Source organism: Diabrotica undecimpunctata, chromosome 3, assembly GCF_040954645.1.
Source record: "Diabrotica undecimpunctata isolate CICGRU chromosome 3, icDiaUnde3, whole genome shotgun sequence".
Lineage (NCBI taxonomy): Eukaryota > Metazoa > Arthropoda > Insecta > Coleoptera > Chrysomelidae > Diabrotica > Diabrotica undecimpunctata.
In genome coordinates this window covers 21,829,941-21,850,547 of record NC_092805.1, presented here as the reverse complement: position 1 = coordinate 21,850,547, position 20,607 = coordinate 21,829,941, and the positions used below count along the sequence as shown (strand labels likewise).

Sequence of the window (20,607 nt, the reverse complement as noted above, 5' to 3'; positions counted from 1 at the left end):
GATTGTTATTCGTCATTGATATATCAATAATATTATTAAACCAAAAAATAAACCTGCGTTACATGCAGTGTCGGCTCGCGAAAGTAGATCTGTCACAAATCTAGATAAATATACTGTGCTTTCGAAAAAACGACTAAATTTGGATGTGATACGTGGCATTTGGATTTTTGCAGAAATAGTTAGGTGATAACTATAGAACTATTAATTGACTTATCCTTCCTCTCAAATAGGTCGGGAAGATTAATAAAAAAATTAAAATATATAAAAATTACTAAAAACATCGATTTTTTTAACGTTCCTTGTTTATACTTTTAAAACAATTCTTTTGGAGCAAAGTCGTAAGGAAATAAAATAGCGAAAATTAATTTTCTATAAGTTTAATTTTCACGGTTGGTTAAAAATGTTTTAATTTATTGCATTGCTGCAAAATACAAAAAAGAGGAAGAAAAGGAAACAAGCCTTTCCTTATTCAATATTTTGCGTTTTTTGGATGGCTCTATTCGAGTTACGTTGGATTAAAAAAATATTAATAAAATTGCTTAAACGTATACGATTTTCATATTTGAATTTCAATGTTTTTGCTATTTTTCAGGCGCAATACCGATGGTTTCTACTATTATAATATAAATATGTTATAAATGCCTTAAAAATGTAAAAAAATTTATCCAGAAAGAGATCCGAAACAAAAAGGTAATAGTTGAAAGATTATCATCCTATTGTTTATAACTTCGTCGCAAATGCCGGTCAACTTTTATATGTTGTATCTCAGGAACCACTGCTCGTAATTCAACTTTTTTCTTTTATCAGAAATGTCTAGACGAGTATTTTCCAACGCCGTTTCCTGAATTTTTAATTTAAGCTAATAGTTACCGTATTTGATTATAAACAAAAATATTGGTTACAAATTTAAAATATTCCCGAGGCCGTCCAAATGATCCGATTTCAATTCCATAAAGTACGTTACATATGTTAAGTACGTTTTTGTGAGTAAAAAAATTGGCAAACTTCTATATCGTATAGTTTTTGTTGTGAAAATTTTTAAAAATTCAATTAAAATAATAAATGCAAATAAAAAAAAATTAGATTGGAAAATTATTATGCCAAATCTGTTAAATCGATTTTAATGAAATTTGGTAGATTGTTTTATTATGTAATAAAGATTTCTAAACGAATTATGAAGGTCCTAAATTCTTAAATTGCTATTAGAGTTAAAGGAAATATTGCGTTACCATAGCAACGAAGAATAACGTAATGGAACTTGACTTGACTATTTCACTCATCTTAAAATTTTCACATAATCTGACCAATCACAAACCAAAGACAGCTTGTGTTATCGCGAAAACACCAACTGTCTTTCAATTCTGATTGGTCTATCAGCTTCGTGTTTTCAACGACGTAACCATGGATAATGATCGCAAAGCAAAGTTTGACGTTTGCCAAAAAAAATATTGTAGCTGTATACGTCAAAATGAGTCGTTTCGGTGGTACTTCAAACGAAGTTACAAACCAAAACATTGAAGAAAATATACCGAATAACACAAGAAAATCTAAATCTTATATATGGAGACAATTTATGATGTTCTGTGTGGATCGCAACTACAAATTAGATGCAGAAAATAACAACGAAAGACTAGCATTCATTCTAAAAGACTGGGCCTTCAACATGCGAAAAATTGATGGTAGTGATTACGAGGAGAGTGTTATTAAAACCATATGGAACACTACTGCAAAATTGGTACAAGAAAAATATTTCTGTGAGTATCAGAGACATATTGATCCCTTCAAAGATATAACCTTCAAGGAAGCGAGAGCGGCTCTTGATAGTAAGAGAAAATGAGTTCTGTCGCTATGACTTCGGATGAATATAAAAATATGTGCTTACAATTAGTAAATAATTATAACAAATTATTTATAGTTATAATAAATATTTCATGATTATGACTAATTGTGAATTATTCAAAAAATGGGTAGATTTGGGTTACCTAGATCAAATGTAAGTATTATTATTAAATTCCTTCCTCTCATTCTACTGAATTTTTGACCTATCACTTTTTTCATGAAATAGTCTAATAAAATACCACTCGTGATTTAATTTAGCTTATAAGTCTGTCTTTTATTTCTAAACTCAACTGAGTTTCTTAAAGAAAGCACCACTCGTCCTACTGACTCATGGTGTTTTCAAGCAACTCAGTTTCGTTTGGAAGTAAATCGACAGACTTATCGCGAAAATTGAATCACTAGTGGTATTACTATTGATAAGATTGATAGGTTCTAGAATAATCCTAAACCTATCTGGAGAACCCTTAAACAGCGTGTTAATCTGATATACACTTAATTTTCCAACTGCATTGAATTTGAGACTTTTAATGGAAATCATGTTTTACATGATGCTTTAAAGATTGCTAACAAACTAAATAAGTATTTTGTAAATAGTATTGAGGACATTATTGTCAATATAGACCGAAGTGAAATGAGTTTTCGTAACATTAATGTATATCTTAACTTTTCTATATTTAAAATATTCACAATGTGTGAGCTAAATCAAATCATTCATTATTTTGATAATATTTGTAGTGCATATGAAACTATTAACTGTAAAATATTGAAATAGACCTCTAAACCGATAGGCCATGACATTTTTAATTTGTTAATATTTCACTAGAGGCCGGTAACTTTTCTGATGCATGAAAGGTCAGTAATTATAGTTCGTACCTAAGATAACAAAAATACTACAAAGCTAGTGAACTCCATCCTATTAATACTTTACCCCCAATGGAAAAGGTAATTGAGTTGAGTGTATATCATCAAATCTTATGAGCATATTACCAGAAATCACATTTTATTTAGCAATCTAACAATCAGTCGGGTTTTCGTAGACATCATTCATGTGAAACAGCATTGCAATTAACCATAAGCAGCTCTAAGGCAGAGGATGACCGAAATAAATATGTAGTAGCATTATTTCCTGACTTGGGATGAAAACAAAGGGCCAGATTGTGACTTTGTGAATCTGTTTGCAGATGATACTTTGTTAACTTGTTATAGTAGTGATATAAATGTTGCATTTGTAGAGAATTGAATTTGTCAACTCTATCAAATACCTTGGTTTACAAGTAGATAGTTATCTACTGTTTTGTATAAAACTTAATGAGGTCGCTGGTTAAATGAATTCGATAAATAATAATAACGAAAAAATGAAATGATTTGTTTGTAAATCAATTAGCGAAAAATAGCAAATATAACTGTCAATAAATTAGGAAAGAAACTGGTCTTACTCATTATTGTTGTCTGTACAAAGAATATAGACTTACCCTTTGAAATATTGGAATCGTAGCAAAGGAAATCTCGTTGGTACTGCGTCGAGGCGCCGGCCGGCGCGGCTCTATGGCACGAGAGCCAACAAACGTCGTGTGTTTCGTTCGCTGTCTGTTGATGAAGTGTTTTGAGTTGAGACTTAAGACGGTCAAAAGCCACCCTCTGACCACGCTTCGAGGTGGTCGGTAGCAAGAGGACAAACCCATAAATCACTCTATTGTGTTGCGATTTAGAATGCGATACTTTAAGTTAATTGAGACTGTAATACGAAACCGTACACACGTTTCTATATTGGCGACACAAAAGGAGTCAAATTCTTCGTACTTAAACATAATACATGAGACAACCAGATTTTACAATTTTACGAAATAACAGGAAACAATATATTTTACCAAAGTCGTTAGAATACAGTATTGAATTTAGATCACATTACAGTACCGTAACAGAAATATTAATAGTAAAAATATGAAAAGAAATAGTACATACTTTCCCAAACATCTACTGTTTAGTGATCACCTTAAGTACATAACTCAAAAAATATCAAAAAAAACTATATGTATTTTGTCTTTCGTATGTTTGCTCGTCTATTTGTGCATTCCAGAATAACGGTGTATGGGACTATCATTCAATCACATTTTGATTACTGTGCTTCTATCCTACATATTTTTACACTGAATCATATTTTTTCAATTGCAAAAGCTCCAAAATCGAAGAATGTGCATGATTTTACATTGTAGTCGACTAACACCGATTTTAACTATGTTGAGTACTTTATTGGTTATCTATTAAGCAACGGCTTCATTATCTGTCAATGACTTTTATATATTAAATCCTAAATAATCTAGCCCCATCTTATTTTGATGAGTTTGTTTCTTTTAATTCAGATCTGCATTAACATTTCACTACATCAATCAACCAGATACATATTTATAGAACCAATAGTTATAGTTAAATGAAATCTCTCGTTTTTAAAAGTTTCAGTAACTTTAATAAGTTACCAGACCGTATTAAATATTCTCCATTGTTCTACATTTTATTTTTAAGATCAAAGTCATTAATTAATAAATTAATTAAATGATTTTATCTTAAATGCCAGATATTTTACTTTCTTATATAAAATTTTCATTAATTCTATGTAGTATTTTTAATGTTTCTAATAATTTAATATTAAAATTTAAATTTCCAGTGGTTGGCTGTACATCATAGTTTTAAAAAACTTACTATGAAGTAAAATCTTCTTGAGTACAATGGTATCAAATTTACTAAAAATTTTAAAAATTATTTTATCGTTATATGATACTTTATCAGTTATATGACATATATTATTCAAATTAAAATTCGAAATATGTTTAACTCTCCCCTACATAGATGCTTTTCACTGACGATGGTCCGATAGGACTGAAAACGTTCTAAAAATCCATTTTGAATAATTTTTAAAATTTTTAATAAATTTTATACCGTTATAAGTTTTGACCTCATAGTAAGTATTTTAATATTAGATTTTTAATATTTACATGAAGATTACACTCTTTTGGATAGCCCCTAAGAGTCGCCGCTGGATGTACACATTTGTTACAACCCAGAAGAAAGAATCATGTGCGACCTTAAACTTTCATGAAATATGTTAATTTTTTTAATAAAAAATTATTAATAATCTGCGTTATTACATCTCATGGTTACCTTGTTTAATCACAAAAGAAATTCTTCGATTTATTAAACATTTCTGTCTAATATTCCTATACCGATTAATAACAACATGAAAGTTATGAAAGAAAACTTGGTATGAGATATTTATATTAGGTTTGATTCAAACGCGATGAAAATAAGGTCATTTTAATTACATTTTTTATTAATAAGCACTTAGGAACAGAACGCAATGAGATAGCCTTCTACTTTCATTTCCTTATAACGGAAATGAGCTTTTAGTTAGGTATTAAAATCATTTTTTGTTGTTATAAAATTATTTTTTATTATTTTTTTTTTCTTTCCTGAAAGCCGTCTGTTGTCTACATCGGTACTACCGCAGCCGATTGAGTTCTCGTAGATTGTAGATCTTCGATTAACGTACAACGTACAAGTCCTCGGGATCTCTGCAGATCTGTTATACAGAGTTGGGATAAAATACCGAACCAAGTAAATATCTTTAAAACGAGAATTACGATATTCATGAAACTTTGTATGCGAGTACAATAACGTCCAGTACCGTACAGTACAGTAACGTATATGATGCCACATATTCTGCTACTACTCTATTGAAGGTTTCACCGGAAATGCCCTCAACTTATTTAGTTTAAATGGAACACCCTGTATATTTTTGCAGATTTTAAAAGAACTTATTCATCATTTAGAAGAAGACTTTATACTTGGAAATCACCTGCGGATTCAGAAGACAACATTGTTCGAAACCAGATAGATTACATTTTAATAAAATCTAGATATAAAAACGCTATAAAGTCTCTGAGAACATACCCCGGAGCTGACATAAATTCAGACCATAATCCATTAGTAGGCGTAATGCAGATAAAATTGAAGAAGATCCAAAAACAAACAAATATACCACGGTTTGATGTCTCGAAGATAAAAGAAGAACCTATACGCCAGAGCTTAAAACAAGAAATAAATGATAACTTAAAGAAAATCAAACAAGACGTGATAAAAACAAGAGATGTTAATGACAAATGGAACATGGTACAGGAAACTTTATTAAAGGCAGGAGAAAAGCTACTGCAGACAAAAATAAGAAAAAAACAGAGATGGATGACTTCAGAAATCTTAGATCTAATGGAGGAAAGAAGGAAACATAAAGGCAGGAGTAAAGCAAAATACAAGGAACTACAGAGATTGATAGGAAAAAAAATAAAAGAGGCCAAATCCACCTGGCTTGCTAATCAATGCAGTGAAATAGAGGCATATGCTAAACAATATGATAGCTTTAACATGCATAAGAAAATAAAGGAAATGACAAATACACTGAGAAAAAAGAAAGATGCCCTTCTGAAAGACGCAAATGGAAAAATCATTATAGAAATTAAAGAGAAATTAACAAAATGGAAGACATACATAGCAGATCTGTTTGAGGATAATCGACAAGAACCGGAAGAAATCGACAGCGAAACGGGGCCAGAGATCATAATAGAGGAAATCGAACAAGCAATACGAAACGCAAAAAACGGAAAAACTGTAGGTCCAGACGAAATACCTGCGGAACTACTGAAATGTCTAGACGATGAAACTCTACCTGTACTTCTGGACCTATTTAATGAAGTATATAAAACTGGAAAAATCCCACAGGAATGGTTGGTGTCCACCTTTGTAGCAATACCAAAAACAGTATATGCCAAAGATTGTTCAGACTATAGGACAATATCACTAATAAGCCATACCCTCAAAATATTTCTAAAGGTGGTTCATGGAAGATTATATAGAAAACTAGAAGATGATATGGATGATACTCAGTTTGGGTTCCGCAAGGGACTGGGAACGAGAGAGGCAGTGTTTGCTTTTAATGTCCTCTCTCAAAGATGCTTAGATATGAACCTAGATATTTATTCCTGTTTCATCGACTTCGAGAAGGCATTGGACAAGGTCCGACATGAAAAACTACTGATAGAAGTACTGAGAAACAAAGATATAGACAGACGAGACTTACGAATCATTATCAATCTGTATTGGAATCAAAAGGCCAATATAAAGATAGAAGAACGAAAGTCCGAAAATATAGATATAAAGAGAGGAGTAAGACAGGGCTGTGTTCTGTCACCATTACTGTTTAACGTGTACAGTGAAGCCATATTCCAGGAAGCGATAGCGGATCTGGGTGATGGAATCTCTGTAAACGGAAGAATAGTAAATAACATAAGATTCGCTGATGACACCGTTATAATGGCAGACACCCTGGAATCGCTACAACAATTGGTAAATAGAATTAACGATTATTGCATTAGATACGGACTAAAAATAAATAAGAGAAAAACTAAATTTATGATTGTCTCAAAAACGCAACATAGAAATGAAAGATTAATGATAGAGCAAACCCAAATAGAAAAAGTAGAGACATATAAATATCTGAGTACCTCGGTTGATGACAAAAATGACCAAAGCAGAGAAATCAAAGTCCGAATTGAAACTGCAAGGCAAGCATTTGTGAAAATGAAGACAATGCTTACCAACAGAGACCTTCAGTTGCATCTTAGATTGAGGGCTCTAAGATGTTACATATTTTCTATCTTACTATACGGAATGGAAGCTTGGACATTGAAGAAACAGCACATAAGAAAAATAGAAGCGTTCGAAATGTGGTGTTACAGAAGAATATTAAAAATCCAGTGGGTTCAAAGGATTACCAATGCTGAGGTACTACGACGTCTAAATAAGGAGTTAGAAATTATGAACAGCATAAAAAGAAGAAAACTAGAATATTTGGGTCACATAACCAGAGGAGAAAAATATGAGCTGCTGAGAATTATTATGCAAGGAAGGATCCAAGGAAGAAGAAGCATAGGAAGAAGACGCATCTCCTGGCTGAAGAACCTTAGAGAATGGTTTAACTGTAGTTCACTACAACTTTTCAGAGCAGCAGCCAACAAAGTGACCATAGCCGTTATGATATCCAACCTCCGATAGGAGATGGAACTTTAAGAAGAAGAATTCATCATTACTGACTCGACAACCCTTTTTGGGTCTTGGCCTGTTCCAGGCCAAGCCTGCTTCATGCTTTTTTCTCCAATTTTTTTTTTATTTTTAGGGTTTTTGTATAATTTTATAAACGATTTATCTTTGTCTTAAAAATAGGCTTTAGTTTCGGCGATTATCTCCTCATCGGAGCGATATCTCTTGCCACGGAGCATTTTTTTATTAGATAGGAAAAAAGGTTGTAGTCGCTGGGGGCCAGATCTGGACTATACGGTGGGTGCAGAAGCAATTCAAAGCACAATTCGTGCATTTTTGACATCGTTTTCATCAACTTGTTAAAACGATGCATTCTCTTAATGATAAAACAATTTTTCTTCAACAAATGAGGAAATTTCCTTGCGATTTTGATCTTCAAACGCTTGTGAGTAGAAACTTAAGTTCTTGAAACATCGATCTAAGCAAATACGCAGTTTGTAGAAAACAAGTAATTTGATATTTGACCGTTGGCGTATGTTAGTACAAATTAACTTGTTGATGTTAGTGTGCAGACTTTGTTTACAAATTTTGTGAGGGGCGAGTATTAGGTGTTAAGAACGTAGGCGCAAAATTTCGAGCCAATGCTTTTTAAATGCATTCATTTTTTTCGAATCCTGAGAAAACTAATAAATATTTTTGAAAAATGTAAACGCAGAATGAAAGATTACATTATTACAGAGGGCCGAAAGTCCCTTAGAATGAACAAAATCTTTCTTTTGAATGAGTTATTTGAAATTAAAAATCACACTTAAATTTCTCTTCTTTTTCACCTCTGTATCTTACTAAAATAAACATTATAGAAGTTTTCAGGGACTTCCGGCCCTCGGTAATAATGTAATCTTTCATTCTGAGTTTAAATTTTTCAAAAATACTTATTAGTTTTCTCAGGATTCGAAAAAAAATGAATGCATTTAAAAAGCATTGGCCCGAAATTTTGCGCCTACGCTCTTAAGTAAATATTTTATGGTACCTTTTAGGAATTAAAAAAATTGCCAATTTTAATTTTCAAGTGAATTATGATTTAGGTCACACTTACCTCGTTTATATTGCCTACTGGGATAAATGTGACCACGTGTACTGGGGCAACTGTGAACTTGCAATTTTTAATTCTAGATTGAACATGGTGAGAAACTATAAACGGAAGTCGGATCTAGCAACCAAATATACCCAAGATGATTTAAATCACGCAGTGTCAGAGATAAAAAGAGAGGTTTGTTCGATATACCGGGCACATAAATTGTATAATATGTATTCCTAAAACAACATTATTCTACCGTGTGACTGGAGCTCGAGGAGTTAAAAGAAAATCGCAAGGGAGGGCTCCAGCAATTCCACTCCAAGATGAGACTAGATTGGCCCATGGACTAAAAACTATGGAGCAGTGGGGATTTCGAATATCCAGATTGGAACTACTAGAGATTGTTCGCGAATTTGTTACCAAAAATGACATAAAAACTATTTAAGGATAACACTCCTGGGGATGAGTGGTTCGGGAGTTTTAAAAGACGTCATCAACTTAGCATAAAAAACCCCAAGCTGTGGAGTACTCAAGAAAAAAATGACAGATCCTTTCATCATCCAAGAATATTTTGATATTCTTAAAAAAAATTTAGTAGTTCAGCTAAAGTTAGAGGACAAGCCGCAACTCGTGTGGAATATGGACGAAACATCCATTTCTCACGACTCCAAAAAAACCAAAGTCGTGGGAGCTAAAGGTAAACCAAGTTCCAGAATTACTTCCGGTCCAGGAAGAGAAAACACCACGGTTCTTTCAGCAGTATCTACATCAGGGTCGAAGGCACCACCACTAATCGTATTCAAGGGAAAAAATATTTGGGATTCCTGACTACCAGATAACAAGAACTCATTTCCGGGAACTGCTTATGCAGCCAGTTCCAATGGATGGATAGATAGTGACGTATTTTTTAATTATTTTAAAAAACCGTTTATTCTCGGATTAGGGGAAAATAGGCCGGTACTGTTGATATATGACGGTCATAGTACCCATATTAGTATTGAACTAGTTGAATTAGCACGACAGAATGATATCACAATAATCAAACTTCCTCCTCATACCAGCCACCTTCTGCAGCCTTTGGATTTAGCCATATTTAAGTCTCTAAAAGATGCTTGGAACCAACAACTCGTAAGCTGGCGGAGACATAATGCTGGCCTTAAAATTTCAAAAAAAGAGTTTTCTCTGACGATAGGCTCTATATGGAAAAACGTAAGCGTAGAAATTATCAACAACGGGTTTAGAAAAGCTGGTATATATCCATTTAACCGTCATGTCATACCAGAGGAAAAATACCAACCTGAAAGACTAAAAAGTTGGAAAGAACAAAAAAGTTTAGAAGACTAAACAATAGTTGTAGCTGAAACCGCAAATACTAATATGGATGCTATACCCGCCGGCAATATTGATCAGTCGGTAAATAAAGAATAGATTGTGGAAAACCATACAACCAATATTTCTGATGCAACTCCAAGTAGTAGTTCTTCAAAAATAAGTTTTGATGAGCTGCTATTAAACACTGTTAAACAGACAAATAAGCAAAGTCCTTCGGGCTCAAAATGAAAAAAAGTAAGTAGCTACAGGGGCAGAAGTCGTTACTTCCGAAGAAGTTCTGAATAAACTTACAGAAGAAAATAGATTGAAGAACATAAAAGAAATAGAAAAACAAACAAAAGAAGAAGAACGCAGAAAGAAAAAAGAAACAAAAATTCAAAAACCGAAGAGGATTAAGAAACGAGAAGAAACTTTTAGTAGCTCACAATCGGAAGAAGATTTGGTAGAATATGTTGACTCTGAAGATGATTTAGATCCTGAAATATTTGAAGAAAACGAGCAAATAATGAGAAAGAAGTGCCAACAGTTGGAGAGTTGGGAAAGACCCAAATCGCGCTGGGTATTTGGGTTGTTGTAGAGTACACATCTAAAAAAAAATATTAAACATTTTATTGGAAGAATTGATAACAAGATTGAAAATGAATGGAAAATTTGCTTTTTAAGATATAAAAAAGAGTAGTAACACCTTTTTTTGGCCTGATATAGAAGACACGGATATGATAGTTGAAGACGATATCGTAAAAACTTTACCAGAACCCGTTAAAGACAGAAGGGATCATTTTATTTTTGACGTAAATTTTGTCGGGTTGAACCTTTAAATTTTAAAAAGTTAGTAACTTGCTTAAAAACAAATAAATTAAAATTTTTCAAATTCAAAAAAATTCGTTTTTTCTTGCAATTTTAAATTATTTAGACTTGCTCCAACTTTACTTTCTAACTGTAGTGAATTTTCTTTTCCAATTGGGACACCCAGTACATAATTAACCAATTCTGATTTGTAGTGACTACTAATTTTTATACTTGGCAACGGAATTCTTATTAAAGTAATTATCTAGCGCTAGACGCAATTTCACATTGTTTATTATCTGAAACCTTTGTACGTTTGTGGTAATTATATCTCAAACTTTTTCTTGATTACAACTATAGGGCTTAAATCCAATTAAAACAAAACAATAAACATTAATGATTAAAATAAAAGTTACAAGAGGTTATTGTAATGACAAAATAATTTAAATATCCTATAATTAGAGCACAATAAAATGTATTATCTTTAAAATTTGTGTATTTTTATTAATCTCTCTTATCTTGGACCCACAATAATACTGCAAATGGTTGTTTGTGCAGACATGCAAATCTAGGTTATACAATGTCGATATACTCTTCAGCACATATTAGTATAGTATAACATGAGTATAAACGGCATTCAAATTGAAAAAGTATCGAGTTACAAATACTTGGGGACTTCAATAAACGAAACTGGAGACCAAAACAATGAAATAAAAAGACGTATCGAAATTGCCAGAGCCACCTTCATAAAGATGAGGAAATTCTTCTGCAACAGAGATATAAGCATATCTCTACGATTAAGAATGCTAAGGGGCTACGTATTTAACACGCTATTATACGGTGTAGAGGCCTGGACTCTCAAATAAAACAACATAAAAAATATTGAAAGTTTCGAGATGTGGTGCTACCGTCGAATGCTGAAGTTAAGTTGGGTTGAAAGAGTCACAAACTTTGAAGTAGTGCGAAGGATTACTTCAAAATATAATGCAAGGAAAAAACGAAGGAAAACGGAATCCAGGCCGTAGAAGAATGTCATGGTTGCGTAATTTGAGAGAGTGGTTTGGCTGTACCACTAATGAACTCTTCAGCTGTAAGCTAGTAAAGTTGTTGGTCAGCTGTAAATAAGGTCAGGATAGCCTTGATGATTTCCAATCTCCGATAGGAGTGGCACAAGAAGAAGAAGATACTCTTTAAAACCTTTATATACATATAATGTTTGAAAAGAAGACCGAAAAATTTTAGTGAGAGATTAAAGTATAATGGGTAAACGACTTCAAGAGGATTAGGGTCATCTAAAGTTGGTTATAATACTCAGGTTGGTTGTAGCATAGAGTATTACTGAAACTAAGAACTAAGTCCGATTTCAAGGAGTGACATGACAAAATGGAATAAGCAGATATAAATATCAAAACTTGTCAAAACGATAATTAACGAAGACAATTACCAAAAAAATTACCAAAAATAACGTAAAAATGATTGGGAAAGTTATTGGGTAGAACAAAAACCTGGAAATGCCGAAAAAAATAAAATACACATATCGCTGTTCCGGAAGTATATTGACACAACTGTAAAATTTTGAAAAATGACTTTATTGTAATTGAGGGATCAAAACTGCATTTTCTACATATTTGTAAATCGTCATAATTGTAGGGAAGACTGGTACACAATCACACATTTTTTAGGAAAATTACTCTAACGTCGGAATGCAATCTTCGAAAAAATCTCTATTTAGAGTTCTGTTATCTGTGTACATTTGTCTATAAAATTTGATAGTTATTACGACTAAAGTAAAAATAGTAACTTAGACATTAACACCTTTAAGCAGTACATACAATCTACGAAAACATACCCTGGAGCTGATATACATAGCGATCACAATCCAGTTATAATGGATTTTAGATTAAAAAGATTTCTCAAAGTCAAAAAGAAAACAGTGACAAGAAAAATAGACATCTCACAACTGAAGAACCCTGAACAGAAAAAAGAAATAAGTATCAAGCTTGAGGAAGAAATAAAAACGATCGAAATCTTGGTACAGACAGACATTGAAGTAACATGGACTGCTCTAAAAACAAAAATAACAAAGATACAAGAAGAAGACATCGGGTTCATAAAACACAACAAAAAACAAGAATGGATAACGCAAGAGATCATGGACCTCATGGACGTAAGACGAAAACATAAAACAAGCCCAATAGAATACAAGCGAATCAACAAAATCATTAGAAAAAAGTGCAGGGAAAACTTCAGGAAAAATACGACACCTTTAATATTCATAAAAAAGTAAAAGAAAAGACAGGTAGACACAAAAAGAGACAAGCAACAATATTAAAAAATGATAATAACGAAATAATTATGGGTACAGAAGACAAACTAGATAGATGGAAAGAATACATACAAACTCTTTTTGACGACGATAGACCTTGTTCTCCACCATCCACAGATAATCGAATAAATGAAAAAGGCCCAGAAATAACCAAAGAAGAAGTGATTCATGCAGTAAAATCTCAGAAAGATGGAAAAGCCACTGGTCCAGACAATATCAATGTCGAAATACTTAAACTAATTGCAGATAACGAAAGTAAAAGCCTAGATTTAATAACAGCACTATTCAATAAGATATATGACACAGGTAAAATACCAACAGACTGGCTAAAATCAACATTCATAGCATTACCAAAAAAATCGAATTCCTCACAATGCGATGATTATCGAATATTAAGCTTGATGTCTCATGTCCTTAAAACTTTTCTCAGAATTATCCATACACGAATTTACAAGAAGTGCGAGTTCCAGATGAGTGACACTCAATTCGGATTTCGAAACGGATTGGGAACACGAGAGGCCCTTTTTGCTTTAAATGTGTTAACGCAACGATGCAGAGACATGAATGTAGATGTATATGCATGTTTTATTGACTATCGAAAAGCATTTGACTGCGTTAACCATCAAAAGATGATCGAAATTCTGAGAACAACTGGAGTTGACGAACAAGACTTGCGAATTATCTCAGAACTATACTGGCACCAAACGGCAACAATTGAAATAGAGCACACAACATCCGAAGACATACAAATCCGACGAGGAGTGAGACAGGGTTGCGTCTTATCACCGCTACTCTTTAATTTGTATTCGGAGTCTATAATCAGAGAAGCATTAGACGAGGTCCAAGGCGGAATTAAGATTAACGGAATCAGCATAGACAACATCAGATATGCTGATGATACCGTCTTAATAGCAAGCAACGCACAAGAACTACAAAATATAATAAATGCGGTAGTTCACCACAGCGAAATGTTCGGTTTACATCTAAACGTTTCCAAAACTAAAACTTTAGTATTTTCAAAGACACCAATAAACGTACAGGTGCCAATGGTCAAATAATATAACAGGTAAATTCCATAAAATATTTGGGAACAAATATCAATAGTCAGTGTAATCCAAAAAAAGAAATCCTATCAAGAATCGAACAAGCAAGGAAAACATTCATGAGCATTAAAACATTTTTTACAAGATCAGACCTTAGTCTACAGCTTAGAATCCGAATGATCAGCCTTTGAGATGTATATATACAGACGAATGTTGAGGATTCCATGGGTACAAAGAGTTACTAATGTTGAGGTACTTCGTCGCATGTATAAACAAAAAGAATTACTAAGAATAATCAAAGAGAGGAAAATGCAATACTTGGGTCATGTGCTGAGAGGCGAAAGATATGAATTACTTCAAGTTATACTGGAAGGAAAAGTACAGGGCAAAAGATCAGTAGGAAGACGCCAGAACTCGTGGCTGAAAGACCTGAGGAGATGGTTCGACCGCTCATCCGCAGAGATCTTTCGCGCAGCAGTTTCCAAAACTACAATTGCCATTTGGATCGCCAACTTTCGAAAGGAGACGGCGCAATGAGAAGAAGAAGACATTTTCAAAAATATGCAATAATTAATTTGTTTCAATGTGTACCACCGGTGGTACAGTTTGAAACATAAGGTAGTACACAATGAAACGTGTTAAATCAATGATTAAATATAAAAAATATTTGATGGATTCGACCGTTACTTGATGGAAATTCATTTTATGTAACAATAAAACACTGAAAACTTTGTTTTCAAACTTCCACAAAATTTGTTTTAAATTCTTATCACTACAGCTGTTTCGGCTGATTGCCTTTCTCAAGTGATCACAGGTAATAAAAGGACTTTTTGATGTCGAACGTATTTTAAGAGTTGAGTTCGGTTCAGATTCTTGGGTTGTATTAGATGAAGTAGAATCTATAATAACTGAAGATGGAGATACTTATGCATTTTCTTCGTGATTGGTAGAATCTCTTAGTACAACAATAGCTTTTTGTACGTCATAGCTTTTGTTTTCTCTGCTATTTCCAGAGACATGCGGGATTCGTGATTGTCATATATTAACATACACGGGTTTTCTTTTCTAGCACCAGTATGCTTAATAAAATGATCTAATACTTGCGTGAATAGTTCGGCGGTCATCCATCCACTTGGATTAGTTAGTCTTAATGTTCCTGGCGGAGCACCATTTAGCATGATCGTATTATTAAACGAGAAAAAACTGTTCCATTTGCTGGAATTATTGCACAAGTAGTAGCGAGTAATCCTCTTTCGACACTTACGCACTGGTTCAGCTGTTTAACACCTTTTTGTGCCACAACTTTATATGGTCGTTGGACAGTCATAGTAGCAGTTTCGTCTAAATTGTAGGTGCGAATATCTTCAGCAATTGATGGATATCTTACGTATATTTTCTTCAAATTTAACAAAAATCGGTCAACATTTGGTTTCGTAAATAAAGTAAGCCTTGACAGTGAACATCCTTCTGACGTTCTGAGGCTTAATGATGAATTTATTTTTATAAATGCCCTTAACCGATCTTTGCTTGCATATTTGCTGGTCTTCCAAGATTCTGGTATAGTGATATTGTTTTTAGCAGCCATTTCATATGCAAATTCTCTGACATTTAGAATATTCAACCCAAAAGCCATTTTGCTACAGTTCTTGATATAATCACACACCGACGTCTCATGCTCTGTGTTAAATACTAATCTAACAAAATAATTTGGCTCCATTTTGCATTTGGATCATTTTTTTCTTTTAGAGGATATCGCCTTAATGTGCTAACATATCTGCCGCAACGCGGCATTTTTTTTTTACCTCTGTGACTACTGCGGCCATTTGTTCACTTGTAAATTCGGCTCTTGATCTTTCTTTCTTCCTCCTTACCAGGTCGTATCGAACCATATTAAAAATATCATACCCTGATATAATTAAGTACAACACTATACAAACACGATAACTGGAATAACTGAAATATTAAGACTCATAATACAGAGAAAGATTCAAGGAACAAAATCTGTAGACCGAAGGCAGCATTCTTGGTTGAAGAATTTGCGTAATAGGTCTCAATGCAGATAGATTAATTTGATGAGCAACAGCTTGAAAATTAAAAATAGCCATTATGATTGCCAAACTCCGGAGATAGACGGCACCCTAAGAAGAAATTCAGAAATAATTGCATAAATTTATTATCAGTTTTATTGTGGGAATATATTGTTTTTTTTTTCTAAGTCTATTTGCTGTATTTTGTTTTATATACAATGCTATATTCAAGACGCTTGTTTCAAAGTTGACTTGTTGTGTTTCTTTGAAGTACAAAGAATGTTTCTTTTAAAAGTATTCAAAGGGAAGACAATTATTATACAAAAGCGGAACCAGTAATCTTTCAAGGGTAGGAACCGAGATTCGAGATCTTTAGAGATGTGTCCAAATAAATGGGAGGCAGAAAGAACGACGTCACAATGGATAAAATGCTTATCTCTGACGTGAAAGCTTGATATTTTATTTAATCATTCAGATCCTACACATACAGAATACAAAAAGCAATTAAAGATTTATGTACAGATTGTGGGTTTACATATGATTCGAAATACTGCATATTATTTTGCGATGTTTACGCAAAAGAACAACTGCTACAAGAAATAAAAAATATTCAACACAGCCGTACATATAATATCAAGTTAGTCTAAGAAAAAAGTAACAAAAAAGAGAATATATAAAAAAAAATAACATGAGGATGAGACATGAGACAATGAGTGTCAATATTTCCACAAAATTAATCTGGCAAAAAAATCGGAAGTATAATTCACAATGAAATCGTTACATGGTAGGTTACATGGTGGTTTTAATGGGTAAACTTCTTATTAGTGCTCTCGTAAGTACTTAAATAAACTTTTTCTAATAATAATTCAAATTCCGAAATTGTTATAAAATAGAGTCACCGCGTAATTTGTATTTACTTTAAAAATTATTAATGTTATTTACCTATTTTCGGTTGTAAAATGCTAAGTTCATAATGACCCAATATAGCTTCATAATGATATTGGTAGCATTAACTGTTCGCCTAGTTTGTTGTGTTTCATATTTCAAGGACAAGAATATTGTTGATTTATGGGCTTAAGCTATTGGAATTTTTTATGGAACTTAAAATATTATGTATACCTGTAACAACCATAGGCATAGGCAATGGTTAAATATCGAAACCTCATAATTCAAAACTTTTTAGGATGAAACCTTAGATGCTCAGTACAAATTTTTTCCTTTTTAGTATTTATTTAATTATTACTTTTGAAAAAAACATGTAAAAACATAGTTTTTATGAATCTGGGGTTTTGCCAAAACATTCAGAACTATATTTTCAACCCTTCTTCTTCAGCCTTCATTTATCCATTGTTGGACATAGGCCTTCACCAATTGCTTCCACGCTTTTCTATCTTTTGCAATTCTCATCCATGCTTTCCAGTTACAGCTGTTATATCGTCTATCCATCTCTTTTTGGGTCTTCCCACACTTCTTTTTGTTTCTCGAGGTCTCCAGAATGTCACTTTATGAGACCATCTGTTGGTGTCTTGTCTTGCTACATGTGCTACCCATTGCCATCTCAATGTCGCTATTTTTTCCATGATGTCGGTTACTTTAGTTTTTCAACGTATTTCGATGTTAGGAATTTTGTCTCTGAGGCTTATATTTAACATGGCCCTCTCCATGGCCCGTTGTGTTACTCTTAATTGTTCTGCAATTTTTCTTGTTACTGCCATAGTTTCTCTTAAAATGAAGCTCAACTTAGCAAAAGCAGCCCATGACAATTGTGTCCTTCTTTTAATTTTTCAACCCAAATCCCCATAAATCTAAAATGACCAATGTTTGACTTATGAGGTTTCAAGATTTAACCTTAGATGTATTCTCTAGTGCAGAACTGTCAGAAATATATTTCCTGACATCTATAAGATTTCCTATGAAAAATTTTTTATGTCTGTGATAATCAAGAACTATCGAAAAAATGACTTACATGTCACATGTTTATTAAAAAAATAAAAAGGAGAAAAGATTGACTGATATAAAACACAAAGCAAAATATATAGAAAAAATAGATTGCAAAAACTACAAAAAAACATACAAAACCACTTCTATAAGGACTGACACATTCACTAGATAAGCAACTAAAAGAAAATAACAAAAACACAATATTTATACAATGTTAATTCTTTATTGCCATTGGTACTTACTACACAGCCAGTCACAACATATTAATAGTTCCTAAAGGAAGGTATAGTGGGAAGATAAGCCATGGTGGGAAGTCTGGTAGATGCAAAACATAGCAACTATTTTGTATAGAAAATATGCATGATGTTATTAAGGGAAATGAAAACTACATAATCAAAAATCAAATATTCAATTGTTTAACTATAATACTGAAAGCTTGACAAATGTGACTAGCTCACAAATGGGAGATAAAAGACAAGTTAAAAAGGAGGTAAGGATTCTAATTTCATTTACATGCTGAGTATACTCTTAAAGTCCATTAACTATTTATTATAATTTTCTTATTCAAAGACAAAGCCTAATAAATAATGCCTTTAACAAAATACCTAATAAAGACAACAACAAAAAAACTTGAAGATGTCTAGTTTATTGAACAGGGACAAAAAGACCTTGACATATATCATCTAAAAAGAATGCAGTAGATGTTTCATAAGTAACTAGTAAAACAGGTTTCAGGCCCCAAATTATGCACTGAACAAAATACTGTTTGAAAAATACTAAACAAATATAAAAAAATATCAAAACAATGAACATTACACATTTACAAAAAGCTTTTGACATTATACCTTAGCCATAAAATTGCATGACTGATTTTAAGTACCAAAAATAAATTAACAATAAAGCAAATTTTAATAATAACTAAGAAATAATGAGAATTCTGTAAAATAGTGCAATGGTATGAAATCCAAACAATAAAAGTTAAAAAACAACATCCCATATTTATAGCTTTCAGAGAAATAAAAGATTATGAGACCCATTATACATAAACAGCACTATAGTCCTAGTGGACAAGAGACAAATTGGTTAAATAGTAACTTAGCAATATCCGAAGATCTAATAAACTGAATAAGTATATCCAGAAAAAGTATTCATATAATATATAGAATGATGCAATGATAAAATAATTTTAATTATAGATACAATATTATTGAGGAAAAACTTTAAAATTCATTTAACTGTTTATTTTAAATTAGCAACAATCACTGAAAATGTGCAATTTTTTGGACTTCATGAACCTGAAAAGTGGAGAACATTTACATTTTTTTATACCATGTTCAGGTTCAAAATTAAATATATACAACCAATCATTAAAAAACAATAGATAATGACTTTTACTAAGTAAACTGACTTTTACTTTTTAAATAAAACTCAGTGTAAAAATATCTACTAAAACAATACCTGCAAATATAGTATCCAATATTTGTATTTTCCATACATTTATTTAATTTCAATTCTAATCTGATGCTGCAATATAAATTTGAGAAAAAGAAACCGATTTTAACGTTTTTGGCATTTGAAAATTTTTAATTACTTAGCTGAAAACAAAAAATTTATATTTCGCGCAAAAAAATGTTATTTTTAATTTTGTTTACGTTCAGTTCACTGCATTTATAAGTATTCTATATAGATCTACCATACAGATACATATTCAAATAACCCAAAGATTTATTGATACCACCAGTTAATGTCTTTTAATTATCTGTTGAACTTATTTTATTGTTTAAAGTAATATAATTCAAATGTACTTACTTAATTCGTTAAGTAGTTATATCACCGCTAAAATCACTGGCAACGATAAGGGAAAACACGTTTCTTTTCGATTTCAGCGTCTCATGTATATGGTTAATTCATTTCTGTTAACAACACTTGTTTCAAACACAGAAATTTAAGAAAAATAAAAGTTCATGTGGCTCGCTGATTATAATTAACCCCCCTCATTTGACAGTGATCTGACATTGATAATGACGACTCAAACAGATGACGACAGCAAGGTTACACTGTTGCCAGATTAACTCATTAATATTCTCAAGAAGATATTCCACTTTGAATTTTGTAGTTGTAGGCATGTCATGTCAGGTAATCTTGAAAGAA

General features: G+C 32.4%; 1 protein-coding gene across 1 annotated transcript in view; it reads right to left on the bottom strand.

The window, feature by feature from the left end:
* The window catches only part of LOC140436570 (protein Malvolio-like), an 80,657-nt gene extending 60,183 nt beyond the window's left edge, over window positions 1–20,474 (bottom strand). The window contains exon 1 of the mRNA XM_072525498.1: window positions 20,266–20,474. The gene's annotated coding sequence lies outside the window, so the exon portion shown is untranslated. The remainder of the gene's footprint in view (window positions 1–20,265) is intronic.
* Window positions 20,475–20,607: the final 133 nt, after the last annotated feature.